General features: G+C 44.6%; 1 protein-coding gene across 6 annotated transcripts in view; it reads left to right on the top strand.

Moving 5' to 3' along the window:
• Positions 1 to 20749, top strand: part of BAG6 (BAG cochaperone 6) — a 2260316-nt gene that overhangs the window by 1974339 nt on the left and 265228 nt on the right. The window lies entirely within an intron of this gene.

Raw genomic sequence — 20749 nt, 5'->3', positions numbered from 1 at the left:
CCTTCTCAATTGCCTCCCCCTTCTAAGATACTGCCTTCTGATAAAGATAGGAGAGCTATGGAAAGGCTAGGCAAGAGGGTTTATTACCTCTACTACCTTGGTTTTTAGGGATGTTAATAATCAGACCCATATGCCCAGGTACTTGTTTGCTCTGCTTTCCCAGGCTTGTCCAGTGATTTCTGATCTTCCAGACTCTGAAAGTAGAACTTCTACCCTTTCTCTTTTAGGGACTTCCTCCCAGGTGGCTCGTCATTTCATCAAGTGTAGCTATGATGCAGAAGATGATGTTTCTAGAGCTGCTTCTTTTTGGGTCAGTGATGAGGAGGTATTCTTGGCTTTGGCTTCAACCTTTGGATGATATTAAGGTTAAGTTGTTGGATTCCCCTCTAGATAATAAATGCTTGTTTGACAAGGCTGCTTCTAACTTAAGTTCTGTCAAGATAAGGGCAAGGCTTTACAGGAACTTAAACATGTTAGTTTCTGTGAAATTTATGCACAGGAGAAGCAGTCCCAATAAGTCAATGTTTGTTCACAGGTAATTTCGCCCTCCTTCTAAGTGTAAAAAGCATTGCAAGTGGGTTCCTCCTGTGAAGGCTACTCAGACTTTTGTGCCTCAGCAATTTGCTTTTCCTGATAAACCGGGTATTGTCTGACTATCCTATTCTTCCCAGCCACTTTTCTCTTTTTCTTCTGCTATCTCTCTCTCTCTCTCTCTTCCTGTTTGGCTAATGATTACTCAGGATTCCTAGGTTCGTTCCACTATCCTCCAAGGGTATTTAGTGATCTGGAAATTTCTTCCCCCTTTTACGGGAATTCCTCAGCTCCCTCAGGAACATCTTTCCTTCTGTCCAGGGGTGCTTTGAAATCTTTTGACTCAAAGTAATATTCAAGAGATACCTGTGTCCAAAAGGGGAAGGGGGTTTTACTTCAGAATGTTTTTAGTGCCCAGGAAATAGGGTACCTGGAGACCAATTCTAGACCTCTCTCATCTAAACACTTTTTGAAAGGTGTCCTCTTTTCAAATCTTGTCCCTTCAGACTTTGGTACCTCTTTTGCTTCCTCAGCTTATCTGGTGTGTCTAGATCTCAAGGATGCTTATCTCCATATCCCTATTCACCCCCTTTTCAGGAAAATTTTAATGTTTCTCTGTTGCTTTCTGGCATTTTCAGTTCTCTGCTTTGTCCTTTGGCCTTTCTACTGTTCGAAGGGTATTCAGCAAATGTTTCACTCCTGTGATTGCTTTTTGCAGGCTGCAAGGAGGATTCCAAGTCTTTCCTTACTTGGACTACTTTCTGTTTCAGGCATCTGCTCCAGTGATCTTGTTGCAAAGTCTTCATTTTGCCATTTCCCTTCTGCAAAGCCTGGGGTCACAACAAACTTTAAAAAGTCTTTTCTGCCTCCTTCTCAGGACCATGTTTTTCTGGGGTGCAGGATCCAGACTATACCTATGCTGGCATGCCTGCCTCCTCCCAAGCCCTTAACACTCATTTCCTTTTTTCAAACTCTTCTTCCTCTGAGCTCTATAACAGCCAGGAAATTTCTGAGAGCTCTGGGGTTCATGGCCTCCATCATTCATATGTGCCCTCTGACCCAACTTCACATGTGAATATTGCAGTGGTTTCTGAAGTCATTTTGACTCTAACATGCACATCCCTTCGAATTAAGAGTTCCCTATTCTGCCTTGTCTCTAGAAGGAACATAAGTGGTGGATTTAGCAGTTGTGTCTGATTCCAGGGCTCCCTTTTCCGTTTCAGGAGCTGTTCACAGATGCTACAGACATGGAATGGGGAGCAGCATTTGGCTGCCTAAAATTGCAGGTTTTTTGTCACCTATTCAACAGAAGGAGCACATCAGTGTCCGGGATGAGAGCTCTTTGGGCTTTTCATCCTGTCCCTCTCTTCTCCCCTGGACCTCCCAAGATGTTTACAGACAATACCACAGTGACGTGGTACGTAAACAAATGGGAGGGGGGCAGATCTGTTCTTCTTTGCCGGTTGGCACTCCTGATGTGGGAACTTGCTATCCAGTATCAAGTGAATCTTCAGGCAGTTTACATTCCCTCAGGTCAAAATGTTGTGGCAGACACACTAAGCAGGTCCTTAACTAAATTCCATAAATGGATGCTTCACTAGGATGTGTTTCTGGACATTGCCCACCAGTGGGGTACCCCTCAAATAGATCATTTTGCCTTCCCCTCTGCACAGACAACTTTATCTTTTTTGTGCCAGAGTCTCAGTTCCTCTGATTTAGAAGGTGGTTTCGCTGTCTTTTTCTTGGAAATAGATGTTTCTTTACGCTCTCCTTCCCCTCATTCTAAAAGTCCTGTTCAAAATTCAGTGGGATGCTCCCAGAATCTTGTTGGTGACTCTCTCTTGGCTAAGACAGCATTGGTTCCCTCTTCTGCATTTAGCCAAGGGTTTTTATCACAAGTTACCTGACAGGATGGACCTACTCACACAAGACAAGGGATCTCTCATTCATCCCCAGCTGTCCAGTCTTCAGCTGACACTATGGGTGATAGGATTTTGATTCCACATAGAGTCCTGCAGGAGACAGGAACCCAATACTAGGAAATCCTACTTATCCATATGGAAGAGGTTTTCTGTTTAATGTCTTTCTTGTAACCTGGATCCACTTTCTGTGGATGTTCCTTTGGTTCTCTTGTTATTTGTGTGAATTGCTTAATGCTGGATTGACTTATTCTTCTGCTAAAGGCCCACTTATCAGCTATCTCTGCTTGTCTTCCTTTATCTCTAATTTAGGGTCTAGATTTGAAGCTAAACAATTCCTTAAAGGCCTCCTTCATATTATACCTCCCTGGAAGCCCATTCATCCTCCACAGGATCTTAATTTTATTTTGGAAAAATTGACTCCGGCTCCTTTCGAGCCTGCAGCTTTAGCTTCCTTGCAACATTGCTCTTGGAAGACTGTACTTTTGTTAGCCTTTACTTCTGCCAGATAGGGGTTTGAGCTTCAAGCCCTTCTGGCTTGTCCTTTTTTTAGTGTTTCATAAGGACAGTGTATTCTTGCATACTAATCCTTTTATGCCCAAGGTGATGAATGAGTTGTCCCTTAATCAGGCAATTAATTTGCCCACTTTTTTCCTTTTCCGCAATCTGCCAGTGAGAAGGTGCTGCACACACTGGATGTGCATAGACAACTCAAATTTTATTTGGATAAGACTAAGACTTTTCATAAATCTGATTAACTCTGTTTCCTTTCTTCCTATGTCCTTAGGATTGCCTGTGTTCAATCAAACTATTTCTTGGATTTCTAAAGCCATTTCTTTTTGTTATTCTTTTCATGGTAGAAGCCTTTCTTCTGTTAAGGCTCATTTTACTAGAGCTATGGCTTCTTCTGGTACTTTTTTCAAGGGTTTGGATACTAACTCTGTTCTTGAGGGAGCTACCAAGACTTCTGTGCATACATTTACCAAGCACTACAAGTTGGATAGAATTTCCAAGACTAGAGATGGTTGCGCTAGGGCCATCCTTCATGGCTTCCTAGAGAGGTCTGGTGGTCCTTCCTCCTCCATCTCTTCTTCCTGAGGTTTGGCACTCTCCCTGTTGCAATTAATACTGCACCAGTGAGGTGGAAGAACATAGTATGGTTGTGCTCAATCTTAACATAAATAGTAGATGTTCTTCTCTTCACTGTTGCAGTATTCACTTCCTCCCTCCGTCCCCTGGTCCATTTCTCTTCTGGATGTACTGATTACCTCTCTTTTCCGTGGACTGGGATTCCTGCTGGGGCTCTCAGTTCTGTGGGTGGTACGTCCGAATGTCACCTTTTACCCTATGCTACATGAAGAGCTTACATGTGACATACACTGTACCTTAAAGTAACCTAAAAGCTTTGGTATACTGGCTTAGACGTCAGGCTGCCCTTGGCAGGGATCTCTGTAGTAATGAATACTGCAGCAGTGAAGAGAAGGATATCTATCGTTATGGTAAGATTTTACTCAACTGTACTTTCTATTTGTCGGTCGTTTGTACCCAAGACATTGCATAGACATCTCTCTTGCTTAAAAATTTTACTTGAGAATCAAAAGTCTAAGGAGCTCACCTAAGGTCTAAAAAATTAAAGCTTAAAACTTTTCTTCTCCAGTCAGACCTGTACCTCTCTGTCGTGTCCCTTGATGAAACCTTACACCATACAGTTCCTGCAGATGCTGCCTCTATTGCAACCCTGTAGGAAGGTGTTATAGTTCAGCCATCTCGCAGGTCTATCATATCAAACCAGTCAGCCACATCAGGGGAGAAGGAGGAACCTCAGCTTATTTTGGAGGAACCCAATGGCATACCTCAGATCTTAGTCAGGGAAGAAGTTCCCAGCTCCTTGATCAAGGTTGGTCAGGGCTGGAGGCACCTTGTTTTGTACAGACATAACAGTTAAGAAATAGTAGTCAAAATGTACCATTTCCCACAGTCATTTAAGGATCCTTATAAGGAATGGCAGGATTTTTGCTCAGTGGCTTTTCAAAACCATCATATCCTTGAGGCCTCCTTCATTTTTTTTCTGTTGCTGCTACTACTACCTCTCCTCCTCCTCCTCACAAAAGGCAAAGAGAAGATTCGGAGGAGGAGGATTGTGAATCTGCTGGGGCGATTCTTTGGCCTGTTCTTCCAGTATTCCCTAGGCATATGCCTCTGGTGATGAGGACATCTTGTCTCCTGATTCCTATGTGAATTAAAAGAAATAAATCAAAAGAATCCACTTGGGGGGTAACAGGTCAGACCATCCTACCCGACCCTCCCAAATGAGGCTGCAGGATCAACAGAAAAAATATAAAACAAAGGACAGAGACACACTTGGTTTTCTTGTCAGACCAATTGATATCACACAGCCCTGATGTTGGGTAGTTCCTCTATGTAATAAGCTCTCTCTTCAAGAGGATTTAAGGTGAGCTTCCACAGGTTTCAAAATTCCTTTATTATTTACTGGATAAGCTCTTTTATTTAAAGGTGATTTTGTCAAAAACCATGCTGGTAACACTCTTCCCAACAGATTCCAACAACAGATTTGGATTTTGTTACGAGTCTTCTAAGCAGTATGGGATTCACTCTCAACCTCAAAGTTTTTCTTATCTCTTCTCCAGGATCATATTTTCCTGGGATGTAGAATTAATACTATGTCAGTAATGCTCTTTCTCTCAATTATTTTCAAAACTTCCTCCCCTTGACTGTGACTTTGGCAAGAGAGATTTTAAAAGCCTTAGGATACATCTCAGTAGTGATAACCATGATACTTTATGCCATACTCCGCAAGAGGAGGATTCATCGGTACCTCAAGACAATTTGGAGTCTCCCAGTAAATCATCCTAATTCCTCTCTTGCCCTTCATCAAAAAGGAATTTCTGTGGTGAATCAACCAGATATGATGATGTCCATTTCATTATGCATCACGAATGGATCTTTAGATCCATCCTCAGATTTGACTTGGGCATTTCTTCCAGACATACGATCTGAGCCCTCAAACTCCTCCCTCTCCATAATGCTTCACTCCTCTTCAAACCCTCAGCGCTCCAGAAGATTTCTGCACTTCAGGCTGGGGGCCAGTTATTACCAGTTCAGAGCACTGCCCCTTAGTCTCACCACTACCCCCCCCCCCCGTGTGTTAACCAAATGCATGGCAGTGGTTGCAGCTCACCTCCATCTGCAGGGATTCCAGGTGTTTTCTTACCCAGATGATTGGCTCCTAATGGCACCCACAAGGCATCAACTTCTTCAGGCTGTTCAGGTTATGCTGCCCATGTTCTGTCACCTGGGAATTGCAGTGAACATGGCGAAATCCAAGCTAACTCCTGTACAGGATATCGAATTCATGAGTACGCAATTGAGTGCAATCACACAGCAGCCTTACCTCCCCAGAGAATAAGATCCTTGAAACAGCAGGTTCAACTTTTACTAGACACCCCAACTCCACCAGCTCGACTGGTCCTCATGATCCTAGCATCCATGTCAGCTGCCATTCTTCTAGTTCCCCTAGCCAGGTACTTTATGTGAGTTCTCCAGTGGACCCTATTGGTACAGTGCTCTATTCGGTGCTTCTGTTGTCAGTCCCAGTCAGGCTCACTCCAATTTGCAGGCATCATCTGCAGTGGTGGATCTTTACAGATGACCTTCATCTCAGCAGACCCTTTATTCTTCCCCCTTCTATGGCCGTGATGACCACAGGTGCCTCCCTCTTGGGGTGGGGGGGCATTTTTCAGGGGAAGATGGTCCAAGGCACGTGGTCCACTACAGAGACCAAATTGCACATAAATGTACTGGAGATGAGAGTGAGCCTTCTCCCCGCTGCAAGTCTTTCAGGGCTGCCTTTCTCTGGGGACAATTGCAATTCTGACAGACAATATGTTAGTGGTTTGATACATCAACAAGCAGGGGGGGACCTGTTCATACCTGTTGTGCAGGGAGGTCATGAGGGTTTGGGAATGGGCAATCTTTTCAAACCACTTTTCATTGCAATGCACATCACAAGGGAGTCCCACGTTTTGGTGGACAGATTGAGTAGATCGATCTTAAGTCCACAAGAGTGGTCCCTGTACCAGTTGGTAGTGAATCTAACTTTTGAGCCATTGGGGCCAGTCTTGCTGCAACCTCTTTGCCTCTCCCCTAAACAACGAATGGAGCAAGTAATTCACTCTGATCCCCACCATGGGGGAGTCAGCCAGGGATGCTGTAGTCCACGGTTTGGCCTCGGGTCTCCTCTATGCTTATCCTCCGATTCTCCTGATACCCAAAGTTCTTCAGAACGCCAGCAGGTTGAAGACCAAGCTAATCCTCATTGCCCCTTACTGGCTTCATCAGGTATGATTCCCCTTTCTGCAATCTCACAGGAAATATCCTCCATGGATACTGGACCCAGGCAGGATCTGTTCTCCAATCCGCCAGAATGCCAGATTTCCAATCTTCGATCCATCAGGCTGACTGCTTGGTTTCTCCACTTCTAGTGATTTTACAAAAGTTTTGGTAGCTTTCCTGGTCCGTGAAATTATTCCTGCTTCTCAGAAGTCGTCCACCAAGAAAGTATGTCGTAGCAGATGTAAGAGATTTCCCATCTGGGCTTCATGGAGAAATATTGACCCCCCCCCCCCCTTTTCTGCTTCTTTCCCGGACATCCTTATGTTTCTTAGCTCGCTTTTCCAGCACAGAGCTAGTTTTTCCACTATAAAGGTGCAGCTTGCGGCTGTCACTAATTTCCATGTAGGGAAGGGCATTAGTTTTCCCTCTATGGTTTCCACTTCTAAGTTATGTCAGGGTTTTATGAAAGAGGCTTTTTATTTCATGCCTCTGATTAAAGACCCTTCTCCTCCTTGGGACCTTACTTTAGCACTTCAGGGACTTGCCCAGAAACCTTTTGAACCTGCTAGCTCATGTTAGAAGTTTTGTCTTGGAAGATGGCTGTCCTAGTGGCCATTACTTCATCTAGAAAAGTGTCAGAATTGCAAGCTCTGTCTTCTTAACCACCGTATATAACTTTCTCCAAAGATAGAGTTTCTCTTAGAAAGAATCCTTCATTCATACCGAAGGTTGCCTCAGAAGCGTACAGACTGTCAACTTGCCTGTATTTTTCTCTACCTCCTGCAATAAAGCCAAGTACATGCTACATTCCTTGAATGTGCACAGACGGTTGCGCTTTTACTTGGACAGAACTAGATCTTTCAGAAAATCTGAGCAGTTATTCCTTGACTTTTCCTCAAATAGGTTAGGTCAGGCTGTATCCAAGGTCACCTTAGCCAAATGGATTACGGATTGTATTTCTGCAGTTTATTCTCAGCAAGGCAAGCAACTTCCCTGTCCAGTTAGAGCCCACTCTACAGGTCTATGTCTGCTTCATCAGCCTTCTCTGCAAGAACTCCAGTTGATGAAATTTGCACTGCAGCTATGTGGTCCATAGCTCATACGTTTGTATCTCACTACAAGTTGGACATTATTTCCAGGAACAGTGCATCTTTTGGTTCCACGGTGCTGTAGCATATCCTTCCTTGAGGTCCTCCCAGGGTTTGTGTAGCTGGGGACTTTGACCCATTCGTGATGCATAATGAAATGGGCAACATCAGATTAGAAGTTATGTACTTACCATAACTTGGCATCTGTGTTGACCAATTTCATTATGCATCACATCCCACCCCCCTTCCCCCTTTCTTTTACAGCTGAGAGCAGTTTAAAGGCTAAGGGAACCCACTGGTTCCTAGTTTGGGCTCCGGATGTTGCTTTCTTAGTCTGTCTAGTACTATTGTTCTGACTATCTTTAGGAAGGGGCAGCAAACTCGATCTGAGGGTTTGAAGAGGAGTGAGACATTGTGGGAGAGGGAGGAGTTTTGAGGCTCAGATCGTATGTCTGGAAGAAATGGCTGAGTCTGATCTGAGGACCCATTCATGATACATGATGAAACTGGACAACACAGATGCCAAGTTATGGTAAGTACATAACTTCTAATTTCACTCAACCCAGAAGTGCTCTTTCTAATTTCTCTCCTTTCCACTGTTCACGGAAGCTTCAGATCTGGCATAGGGAGTTGGCACATAAACAAATGGAGGCACCAAGTCTTAGCACCTCTGTCAACATTTTTCTTCAAGCTGTGTACATCCCATCAGAAAATAACAGACTTGCAGATTTTCTGAGCAGATCCTCTTGAGTGCATACTAAACAGAGTTTTTTCTGGACATTGTCCAGCAGTGGGGTGCCCTCTAGACAGATTTTTTTTTTGCCTTTGCACCCAGTAAACAACTCTGGATATTCTTCTCAAGAAGTACCATCCTTTCAGGCTTGGAGAATCTAAACCATGCCTTTTTCTTGGAAGAGGAAGTTCCTTTGTGCTTACCTTCCATTTCCATTAACCCATAAAATCCTTCTCAAGTTCAAGAACAAACCACAAATCTTGATGGTACTCTTTTGACCCAGACATCATTAGTTCCCCTTTTGTTTCACTTGGTCAGGGGCAGTCATCACAAGTTCCCTCACAGTATGGATGTGCTGAAACAGAACAAAGACGGTCTAATTCACCCCAACCTACAGAACTTAAATCTGACTCTTTGGATGATGGAATTTTAATTCTTTACAGGCACCACTTTTCTGAGTACATGCTTAAGGTTCTAAAGGAAGCTAGAAAAATAACTACAGGGAAATCATGTTCTAAATGGAAAAAATTTTCCTTATAGTGCCACATAAAGTATCTGGACCCTTATCAGCTGAGTATTCCTAATATTCTTGCTTACTTTGTATTAGCTGTTCAAAGCTGGACGGGCATTCATTTCTGTCAAAGCACATTTATCCCACCATCTTTGCCTGTCTTTCTCTGGATGCACTGCTTTCTACATGTTTTGAGATCAGTTTGTGAAAGGCATCACATCGGATCACCAAGGAAAGCCATTTCCCCTTCTTGGGATCTGTAGGTCAGAGCATTTGTTATGTACCTTTAAGATGCATTTCCAGATGTAGCACATGGATATAAATACTGAGTACATGCAAGCAGCCATGCCATTTTCGAGAGACCAGCCAGAGTGTTAACATGCATGAGTGGTGGTAGTCAATCTGTTTATAAGTTTAAGTTACAAAGCCTCATTTCTGATGTGTTTGTGTGTAATAAAGCTGCTTGAACAGAACCCATGAATGTCCGCCTGTTTTATCTTGACCAGATGAGCGACATGGTGTCAGAACCAGGATTAGAAGAGCTACTTCCACGAGCCATGAGGTACAGAGTTGACGGTGAAGGCAGACTAAGCAGGTCGAGTGAAATGGAGCACAGACAAATGGAAAAGGGTCAGAAACAAGCTAAAAGTAAGGAAACAATGAAGCAAACAGAAGCTTCCCTGAAGACAAAACCATACACAGGATACCAAAAAATCTTGAAGCCGAAGAAATTATTCCTGGCACAAATCCACAGCAGAGGGACAAATCCACAAAAAAAGTCCAAACAAACTGTAAAAACAGCTTTTCCAGCAGCAATCTACAGCACATTTAAATACTTCATAGCATAATAAACTACCAATCAAGCATTACTATGACTACAAATAAGAACCGATCTGTTGCCAAGACTTACTAAAGACCAGTTTAACAATCCAAGCTGTACACACAACATAGAAATGTAAAAAATAATAAAAATTATTTTGCTCTCGTTCTCCGTATTCCAAAATGGCTTCGATAAGCCATCTGACTACCGATCTTCCGAAAAAACATAAAGATAAAGACAGACCGCATAGGTCCAAAATTGCAGACGACGCTTCCATTAAGCTAGTCGCCAGTCAGCTGGTACTCAGTGAGGCACCTTTGCAGCCCCTGATGCCCGCTTCTACAGATTTGCAGGCCTCTGCTGAGACCCATTCGAAGTCCGGTATGCCGCGAGATGCTTCTTCGACTATGGAACCTGCAGATGTCTCTACCTTGGATGGGTCCGGAGCCCCTGTGCAGGCACCGGCTTCTGAGGGTGTATTCTGACCTACCGATGTTTGTATTAAACAGACAACTTCCTTTTTAGCTAAAACTACCGAGTCTCTCAGGCCCAGAGTTCGCACTACGCCTAGAAAACAGATGACCAAAGTGCATGCTCAAGCTCCCATGCCACAAAAGCAAATGCTTAGAATGGCTGAAGACCTTATTACTCTAATTAGGGGAAGCCAGCCTTCCCCTGCTAAAAGACAAGGATTTGAGTTTCCTTCTGATTCTACAGACCAGGAGTTTGATGACTGACCCTTCTGATTACAAGGACATACCCTTATCAACCTATGAGGATTCAGATGCAGAGGAATCTGTTCCCTCTGCCTCCCCTCCAGAGGATTTTTCTTTTGGTGAAACCTTGCATTCTTTAAGAGAGCATTTCCACTGGAAATGCCAGGACTATCCTCAGTCCAAAAAGAGACACTGAGAATTTTTAGAGTTGCCTCAGTACAGGTCTCTAGCTATACCCCCTGTCCTGGATATTGTAGATGATGTTTTCATGGTCTCCAGTCTTACTCCTGACACTTTACCACTGGCCCCTAGAAAACCTGACAGGTACTACAGAGTACCTGATGCTAACAAATTTCTCTTTCAAGAATCCTAGTGCTGATCCAGAGACCATTTCCCAGGGACCTAAAGGCATTAAGGCTACTACAGCCAAAAACCCTACCCCTTCAGACAGGGATTCAAGAACCTTAGATGGGATAAGAAGGTATATGCCTCTGCAACTCTTGCCATCAGAGCTTTGAATTGCCAGTTTCACATGCTGATGTGCCAGCAGCATATTATGGAACTAATTAAGCAAAAATTGGTGATGTTCTTAGTGTTTCACTGTTGCAGTCATTACATTTGGGTTATCCTGCTGGCAGGTTGCCCTCAGTCGGCCTGAATTCCAAAGTCTTGGGTCTTGCGTCAGTTGCTGTCGCCTCTTCCCTGATGTCAGGGTTATAAAAGATGCAGCCGACGCCATTTTCTTTAGTCTTTCTTGCCGCATGGTTCCCGAAGCAGAAGCAGTTCACAAGTGCCGGTCGGCCGACTCCTGAGATTTTCGTGTTCGAGTTTCAGATCCGAAGTCTTCATTAAAAGCTAAGTACCCCATTGGGGAAACTTTTTTCTTGCTCCAGACCGATGTCAGAAAAAGTTAATAATTGTATTTCTTGTGGGTAGCAAATACCTTTCTTTTTTTTATTAAAAAGTTAATAATTGTATTTCTTGTGGGTAGCAAATACCTCATAAGGACTTTCATTCTTACTGTATTCCTTGCCTAGGCCCTGACCACGACGTTTCTAGTTGCCGGTTTTGTGCTAGATTTAACCAACGCACTATTAAGCGTCGGTACGATTTTGCATTAAGCTATTTTGGGCGAAGATTTAATTATACAATGTCTGATAGCCATCCGACTACCGGAGTTCACAAAAAACGCAAAGAAAAAGAGAGTCAACCGAGGTCCAAAACCGACAATGAAGCTTCTCCTAAGCAAGTCGCCGGTTCTCAGTGAGGCGCTTTCGCAGCCCCTGATGCCCGCTACTTTAGAGTCGCAGGCCGCTACCGACTCCCACGTTGAGTCGGCCAGGCCGCTGGAAACTCAAGGTATTGGAGCCTCGGAAATGATTCCCTCAGATGGGTCCGGAGCCGCTGAGCAGGCATTGGCTTCTGAGGGTGTATTCCGGCGTAAACAATTATATATTAAACCGACTTCAAAGGCAAAGACTAAAACTCCTTTAAAGGCAAAGAAACAAGTTCACCAGCCACATGGACAGGGCCTGAAGCCATGCCCAAAAAACAGATGCTCAAAATGGCTGAAGACTTAATTACCTTGATCAGGGGTTCCCATCCCCCTCCTGATAAGAGGCCTAGGCAAGAGACAGATTATGAATCTTCAGATCAGGTTTCCATTTCTTCTGATTCCTCTTCTGATCAGGAATATTCTCTTCCCCCCTTTGAGGACTCTGATGCTGAAGAATCAATTCCTTCAGCTTCTCCTCCTGAGGACTGCTCTTTTGGGGAAACCTTGCATACCATGAGGGAGCACTTCCACTGGGAGAGCCAAGATATTTCAGAATCTAAGAAGAGGCTCAGAGACTTCCTTTTACTACCTCAACACAGGCCTCTAGCTATTCCACTTGTGTTAGACATTGTAGATGATGTGTTCTCAGAGTCTAGTCTGACCCCTGACCTCCAGCTCCTGTTAAGCCGGATAGATACTACAGGGTCCCTGACTCTCATAAATTTCTTTTCAAAAACCCTACTGCAGACCCAGAAACTATTTCTCAGAGTCCCAAAGGGGTCAAGGCTTCCACTGCAAAAAACCCGACCCCCTCTGACAGGGATTCTGGGGCACTGGATAGATGGGGGAAAAAGATTTACACATCTGCTACCTTAGCTATAAGGGCCTTACATTGCCAGTTTCATATGCTCAAATATCAGCAATATATCATGACACTGCTTAAACAGAAAAAGATGGTAAATTCGGAATGTGCAGAAAACAAAGAAATGCAGGATTTATTGCATGCAGCTGAACAAGTTGGAAAGCATACTTTGCAATGTGATTTTGATTCTCTGGAGGCCTCCTTCAGGGCTGCTGTTACGGGTTCTGTCATTAGGAGGCATGCTTGGTTAAAGGAACAAAATCTGCCTGGTCATGTTAAAGCAAAATTATTAGATGCTCCATTACAACATGATACCTTGTTTGGTGTTAAGGCAGAAGGAGGTGTTAAAGAAAGTGGAGGACAAAGCTAAATCTATGCAAATGGTCAAGGATTTCTTACAGGTACAGCCACCTAGATTTAGCAGACACTGGCCTATAAATAATTGGTCCTTTCCAGTCTCAGGCAGAACTCAAAGGGGCAGATCCAGACGCCCTAGAGGCAGATAACAGCCGCAAGGTTCCTACAGGTCTAAGCAATGGGGTGCTTCTACCTCCAAAGGTGGAGAAAACAAATCACAGCCATATAGAAAACTGTCCCAATGACTTCCCCTTGCCTGCACCAAGCACTTATCTTCTGGCAGCACCCTTAGGGGGAAAACTAGCACTTTTTTCTCAAAATTGGCACATTATAACCCAGGACAAATGGGTTCTAGACATAGTGTCACAAGGCTACAAGTTTCACTTCCATACCCTGCCAAGGGCAAACGGTTGGCCAAACCTGCCAAAAAAATCAATGGGCAGAGGCTCAAAAACAAGTTGCAGCTCTCATGGACATGAGGGCTATTCAACAAGTGCCACAGCAAGAGCAGGGACAAGAATTTTACTCAAGACTGTTCTTCGTACCCAGAAAGGACAAAGCATGGAGACCAATACTGGACCTATCTATTCTAAACACTTTCCTGGATATATCAAAATTCAAGATGTTGACCTTGCAGCAGCTTCTGCCCATGCTGGGCAGCAAGGCTTGACTTGTGACTTTAGACCTAGAAGAGGCATACATGCATGTCCCATTCAGACAATCATGCAGAAGATACCTCAGATTCAAGGCTGGCTCAAAGCATTACCAATTCTCTGCACTGCCCTTTGGCTTATCTACTGCGTCCCGGGTCTTCACAAAGTGCCTGGCACCAGTAATTGCTTACTGCAGACAAAGTGGAATACAGATATATCCTTACTTGGACGACTGCCTCATACAAGCAGAGAACAAGGACATTCAATTACAGCATCTGACGTTTGTGAAAAGACTTTTAACATACCTAGGGTACACAGTCAACAAAAAGAAATCAAAACTAATACCCTCTCAAGAGATTATATTCCTGGGTGCAAGCTTAAATACAACTGCCCAGATGGCTTATCTCACTCCAGACAAACTTGGGCAACTGACTACCTATTTCAAGGAAATGGCAACAGAGGCCCAGTTATCTGCAAGAAAAATTCTGCAGGCTTTGGGCTTCATGGCATCCTGCATCTTACTAATACCATATGCAAGACTGCATATGAGGAAAATTCAATGGTGCCTAAAAAGTGTCTGGACACAGCATTGCCACAGCCTGGAAACAATGATTACTCTCATTCCCTGCCTGCAACAGGAGTTTCGATGGTGGGCAAAGGCTTGAAACCAAAACAAGGGACAGCCATTCTCACTACCCTCAGCCAGGCAGAGCCTAACGACGGATGCATCAGATTATGCCTGGGGGGCACACATGGCAGGAAGAGGCATTCAGGGCACCTGGTCCACAAACCAAAAGCATCTACATATCAATCAAAAAGAGATGCTAGCTGTTCGAAATGCCCTGACAGCCTTCAAGGACCTACTTCATCCCGGACAACTACTGATAAAGACAGACAACACCACGGTCATGTGGTGCATAAACAAGCAGGGGGGTGCTCATTCTTACCCCCTTTGCAGACTAGCCATGTCTTTATGGGACACAGCATTGACTTACCAAGTTCATCTGCAGGCACAATTCCTGCCAGGAAAGGAAAATACTCTGGCAGACTAACTAAGCAGAAACCTCATGGATCCCCACGAGTGTCACCTGGATCCACAAGTCTTCAGCATGATAACAAAGAAATGGGGACTCCCGGACATAGATCTGTTTGCCTCCCCTCACAACAATCAACTAAAAAGATTCTGCACAAGGACCTGTCACAGACAAGCTTGGAAAGTGGATGCCTAATCTTTCAACTGGACAAACCTATCAGTATATGCCTTTCCTCCACTGCCTCTCCTCCCCAAGGTACTCCTAAAGGTCAGACAGGAGAAACCAGAAATTATTCTAATTGCCCCAGACTGGCCACGCCAGTACTGGTATCCGAGCCTGCGGAACTTATCCCAATGCCCAGCCTGGACCTTACCTCAAATACCTCATCTACTGTCCCAGCAAAACAATCAGATTCTGCACAGCCAACTCAGGACTCTAAACCTGGCAGCATGGCGGATAATGTAGCCATACAAACCACACCTCTCAGTAAAGCTGTGATGGATGTCATTTTAGAAGTCAGAAGGCCTAGTACTAGAAAATCCTATTCTGGGAAATGGAAGAGATTTCGTGCTTGGAACCAAGCTCAAGGAACTGATACAGCTCTCCCAAATATTCCTCAGATTTTGCAATACTTAAACTGCCATTTCGGCTCATTACAATACAGAGCCCACCACTCTTTTCTCATCCTTTATTAAGGCAGTAGCTCAGAGGAGCCAAAAACTTAAGGCCTCCAAGGAGAACGCCAATACCTGCATGGAACCTCAATTATGTCTTGGAAAAACTCACCTTACCTCCTTTTGAGCCATCTGCTACTGCGGATATAAAATTCTTATCTTGGAAAACAGCTCTGCTCCTAGCAATAACTTCTGCAAGACGAGTTTCAGAGCTACAGGCTCTCATGGTGTGGAACCCTTTATCATTTTTTATCCAGACAGGGTCTCTCTGAGAACAAACCCGACATTTATGCCTAAGGTGGTATCCAGTGTAGCCCTTAACCAAACTATTCATTTGCCAACTTTTTATCCAAATCCACAGAACAAGGGGGGGAAATTCTGCATTCTTTGGACGTACACAGACAACTTAGATTCTACTTGGACAAAACTAAAGTTTTCAGAAAGACAGAACAATTACTAGTGGCATATGCCGCAGCATCACAAGGAAAGGCTATCTCCAAGCAGACTATTTCAAAGTGGATAGGTCATTGCATTCGTTTCTGCTACTCACAGCATGGCAAACCAGTGCCTAAGGGCATTAGGCCACATTCAACCAGAGCTGCAGCCACTTCTGCAGCCTTTCTCAGGGGAGTACCAACCAAAGACATTTTAGAGGCTGCTACTTGGAGTTCTGTGCATACCTTTACAAAACATTACAATCTGCCTCTCTACTCTAAATCCAGGGCAGGCTTTGCCACTACAGTTCTGCAGGTCCTCATAGCCGCTCCTAATGCTGTTTAGCTCCAGCCCCCCAACCATAGCTTTGGGACTCATCGCAAATGTAATGACTGCAACAGTGAAACACGAAGAACATAGTACAGTTGTGTACACTTACCATAAATGTAGATGTTCGAGTGTATTCACTGTTGCAGTCCAGGTTACCCACCCGCCAACCCCCTTACTTTTGCTGGAACTTATTTTTACTTCTCTAATCTATATAACCTAGGTGGTGTATTTGCTTATAGATGAAGGTAAAGCTTATTTTGGGGCATGTATGTTTTATTTGCATATTTTTAGCCTACCCTTTTGGGGGCACCTGACATCTGGGGCAAGAAAAACTAAAGAAAATGGCGTCGGCTGCATCTTTTATACCCCTGACGAGCTGACGTCAGGGAAGAGGAAACTGCAACCGACGCAGGACCCAAGACTTTGGAATTCAGGCCAACTGAGGGCAACCTGCCAGCAGGATAACCCAAATGTAATAACTGCAACAGTGAATACACTCGAACATCTACATTTATGGTAAGTGTACACAACTGTACTTTACTTCCAGATTGTGCAGAAAATAATTACAAGAGTTAATGCATTCTGCAAACCAAGTTATTAAACATACTTTGCAGTGTCGTTTTGATACCTTAGAAGCATCTTGCAGGGCAGGAGTCATTGGGTCTGTACTGAGAAAGCATGCTTGGCTGAAGGAACAAATCTTGCCAGATCATGTCAAAGCAAAATTACTAGACGCTCTAAGTCAGAACCGTTTGTTTGGCACCAAAGCAGAAGTAGTTCTTAAAAAGATGGAGAAAAAAGCTAAATCTATGCAACTAGGCAAAGATTTCTTACAGGTGCAGTCACCTAGATTCAGTAGGCATTGGCCTTCTAAAAACTAGTCCTTTCCAGCCCCTCACAGGCCTTCTCAGTCCAAGCCCAGGGGAAACAGACCACCAAGACTACAGTCTCAGGGTGTGCACAGATCTAAACAATGGAGTGCTCCCACCTCTAAAACAGGGAGTGGTAAGCCACTCCCTTATGGAAAAAGTTCACAATGACTTTGCCCAATTACTTGCACCTCTAGGAGGAAAACTTGCCCTTCATGCAAAAAACTGGATGTCCATTACTCAGGACAGATGGGTCCTAAACATTGTATCCCAGGATACAGATTCTACTTCAATTCACTGCCAACCCCAAGTAGGTTGCCAAACCTTCCTCCAAACCAGTAGGCAGAGGCTTAAAAGCAAGTACTTTCCCTTCTCAATGTCAAGGCTATTTAACTGTTCCAGTAGAACAAAGGAGACAGGGTTTCTACTCCAGACTGTTCGTGGTGCCCAGAAAAGAGGGCTGTTGGCGCCCTGTCCTGGATCTATCCATTCTCAACACCTTTCTGGTGTCCCAAAATTTAAAATGCTTGCACTGCAGCTGCTTCTCCCAATGGTAGCCAAGGATGCCTGGTTAGTCACCCTAGACTTAAAAGAAGCTTATCTGCACATCCCCATAAGGGAGTCTTGCAGGAAATATCTACGTTACAGGGCAGGCTGTATGCACTATCAGTGCTCTGCACTTCCCTTTGGCTTATTTACTGCGCCCAGAGTATTCACAAAGTGCCTGGCTCCAGTCATTGCATACTGCAGGCAGAGAAATATTCAAATTTACCCATACTTGGATGATTGCCTGATTCAGGTGGACAGTCAGGAATTGCTACTCCAGCACCTGGCATTTGTAAAGAGACTTCTAACTTCTATGGGGTACACCATCAATGAAAAAAAAAAATCACATCTGGTGCCCAGCCAAAAGATTGTATTCCTGGGAGCATGCTTGAACACAACTTCCCAGATGGCATTCCTCACTCCAGAAAAGCAGGTTCATTTGACAAATTACTTCAAACTAATGGCCACCAAAACTCAGCTATCTGCAAGAAAAATACTGCAAGCCCTAAGGTTCATGGCCTCATGCATTCTACTAATTCCATATGCAAGACTGCATATGAGGAAACTTCAATGGTACATAGTCTCTGGTGTCAACATTCTTAGGACATGGAAACACTGATTCCTGTTATTCCTTGTCTAAGGGTAGAGTTCCTTTGGTGGGCAGAGGTGTGCAACCACAACAAGGGACTTCCTTTCACTCAACCCCTCGCCTCCCAAACCCTGACAACAGATTAAACTATGCATGGGGGGCTCACATGGCAGGCAAATGCATTCAAGGCAAATGGAGACCAGGACAAATTCACCTGCATATCAGTCAAACAGAAATGTTAGCTGTACAGAATGCTCCGACAGCCTTCAAATACCTTATCGTTCCAGGACATCTCTTGATAAAGACAGACAACACCACAGTTATGTGGTACATAAATAAACAGGGAGGAACTCATTCCTACCCACTGTGCAGGTTAGCCATGCCCTGTGGAACACAGCCTTGAGCAACCAAGTGCACCTGCAAGCTCAGTTCCTGCCAGGCAAACAAAATTCACTGGCAGACAACTTAAGCAGGAATCTACTGGACCCACACGAGTGGAAACTGGAACCCAACTCATTCAAACATCTAATCAACAGATGGGGGGACACTAGAAGTGGACCTCTTTGCCTCCCCCCAAAACCGTTAATTGAGCAAATTTTGCACCAGAAATTTCCACAGCCAAGCATGGCGAGTGGATGCTCTATCCTTTACATGGGAAAACCTCTCAATTTATGCCTTTCCCCCTCTGCCCCTCCTCTCAAAAGTTCTAATCAAGATCAAGCAGAGCAGACCAAGGGCAATCCTTATTGCATCAGACTGGCCATGCCAGCACTGGTACCCACTGCTACGCAGTCTGACAGCAGTGCCACCCTGGCACCTACATCAGACCCCCCCCCCCCTGCTGTCCCAGCAGGAGGAACAGATTTTGCATCCTCAGCTGCAAACACTGAACCTTGCAGCCTGGCTCATTCCCTGAACACACCACCAGCAACCCTCAGCAAACAGGTGCTGGACGTCATCTTTGGGGCCAGAAGGCCTAGTACTAGGAAATCCTATTCAGGAAAGTGGAAAATATACAGTTCTTGGAGCCAGTCTCTAGGAAAGGACACTGCAGTGCCCTCCTTACCTCAAATCCTAGATTACCTAGCAGAGCTGCTCCACAAAGGCCTATCCTTCTCATCAATTAAGATTCATGCCTCTGCCATCTCAGCTCATTACAATACTGAGCCATCTCACTTTTCTCACCCTCTGATCAAACAGTTCCTGAGAGGAGCTAACAAATTAAGACCCCCGAAGAGAGCCCCCACCCCTGCCTGGGACCTTAACTTTGTACTAGAGAAGCTCACGCTTCCCCCTTTTGAACCTGCTGCTATGAGACTTGCTTCTAGCCATCACTTCAGTAAGAAGAGTGTCTGAGCTGCAGGCACTAATGGCTGTGGAACCCTTCTTTATTTTCCATGCTGACAGGGTCTCCCTCAGGACTAACCCATCATTTATGCCCAAGGTGGTATCCAGTGTGGTTTTAAACCAATCCATCCATTTACCAACCTTTTTCCCTAATCCTCAGAATAAAGGGGAGAGAATCCTGCACTCTTTGGACATGGACAGACAGCTCAGGTTTTACCTTGACAGGACTAAGCCTTTCAGAAAATCTGACCAGCTGCTAGTCAGCTTTGCTGCAGGGGCCCTTTAGAGGGCAAGGCCATTTCAAAGCAAACCATTCCCAAATGGATAGCACACTGTATCTATTTCTGCTACAAACACCATGGAAAACCTACCCCAGAGGGGATCAGAATTCATTCCACTAGGGGCTACCTCAAATTCTACAGCATTTCTCAGGGGAGTCCCTACCAGGGACATCCTGGAAGCTGCAAGCTGGAATTCTGTACACACTTCACCAAGCATTACCACTTACCTGTCTTTTCTAAATCCAGAGCTGGATTTGCCACAGCAGTCTTACAAGGCCTGCTGGCCAGCCCTAATACGTCTTGACTGCCTCCACCCTTACTCAGCTTTGGGAATCAACCCAAATGTGATGACTGCAACAGTGAAACACGAAGAACATAGTACAGATGTTCATTGTGCATACAGCTGCAGTAATCACAGATGGGTTTTCAGCCGTCAGGCAGTCCCTCGGTCGGCCGAATTCCAAAGTCTTGGTCCGGCGTCGGTTCTCGTCGCTTACTCTTCTGACGTCAGTAAGGCCAGAGTATATAAGACACAGCCGACGCCATGTTCTTCAGTCTTTTTTGCCGCGCGGTGCCCGAAGCAGAAGCAGTTCGCAAGTGCCGATCGGCCAGCTCCTGTATTACGAAAATAATTGGAACCGAAGTCTTCATTAAAGCTAAGTACCCCGTTGGGGAAACTTTTCTTGCCTCAGACCGATGGCAGAAAAAGTTAATAATTGTATTTCTTGTGGGAAGCAAATACCGCATAAGGATTTCTATTCCCTTTGCATACCTTGTTTGGGCCCAGACCACGACGTCTCGGGCTGTCGCTTTTGCGCTACCTTC

Source organism: Protopterus annectens, chromosome 9.part0 (assembly GCF_019279795.1).
Source record: "Protopterus annectens isolate FY-2018-M chromosome 9.part0, PAN1.0, whole genome shotgun sequence".
In the NCBI taxonomy this organism is placed as follows: Eukaryota; Metazoa; Chordata; order Ceratodontiformes; family Protopteridae; genus Protopterus; species Protopterus annectens.
This window is presented reverse-complemented; position numbering and strand designations above follow the sequence as displayed.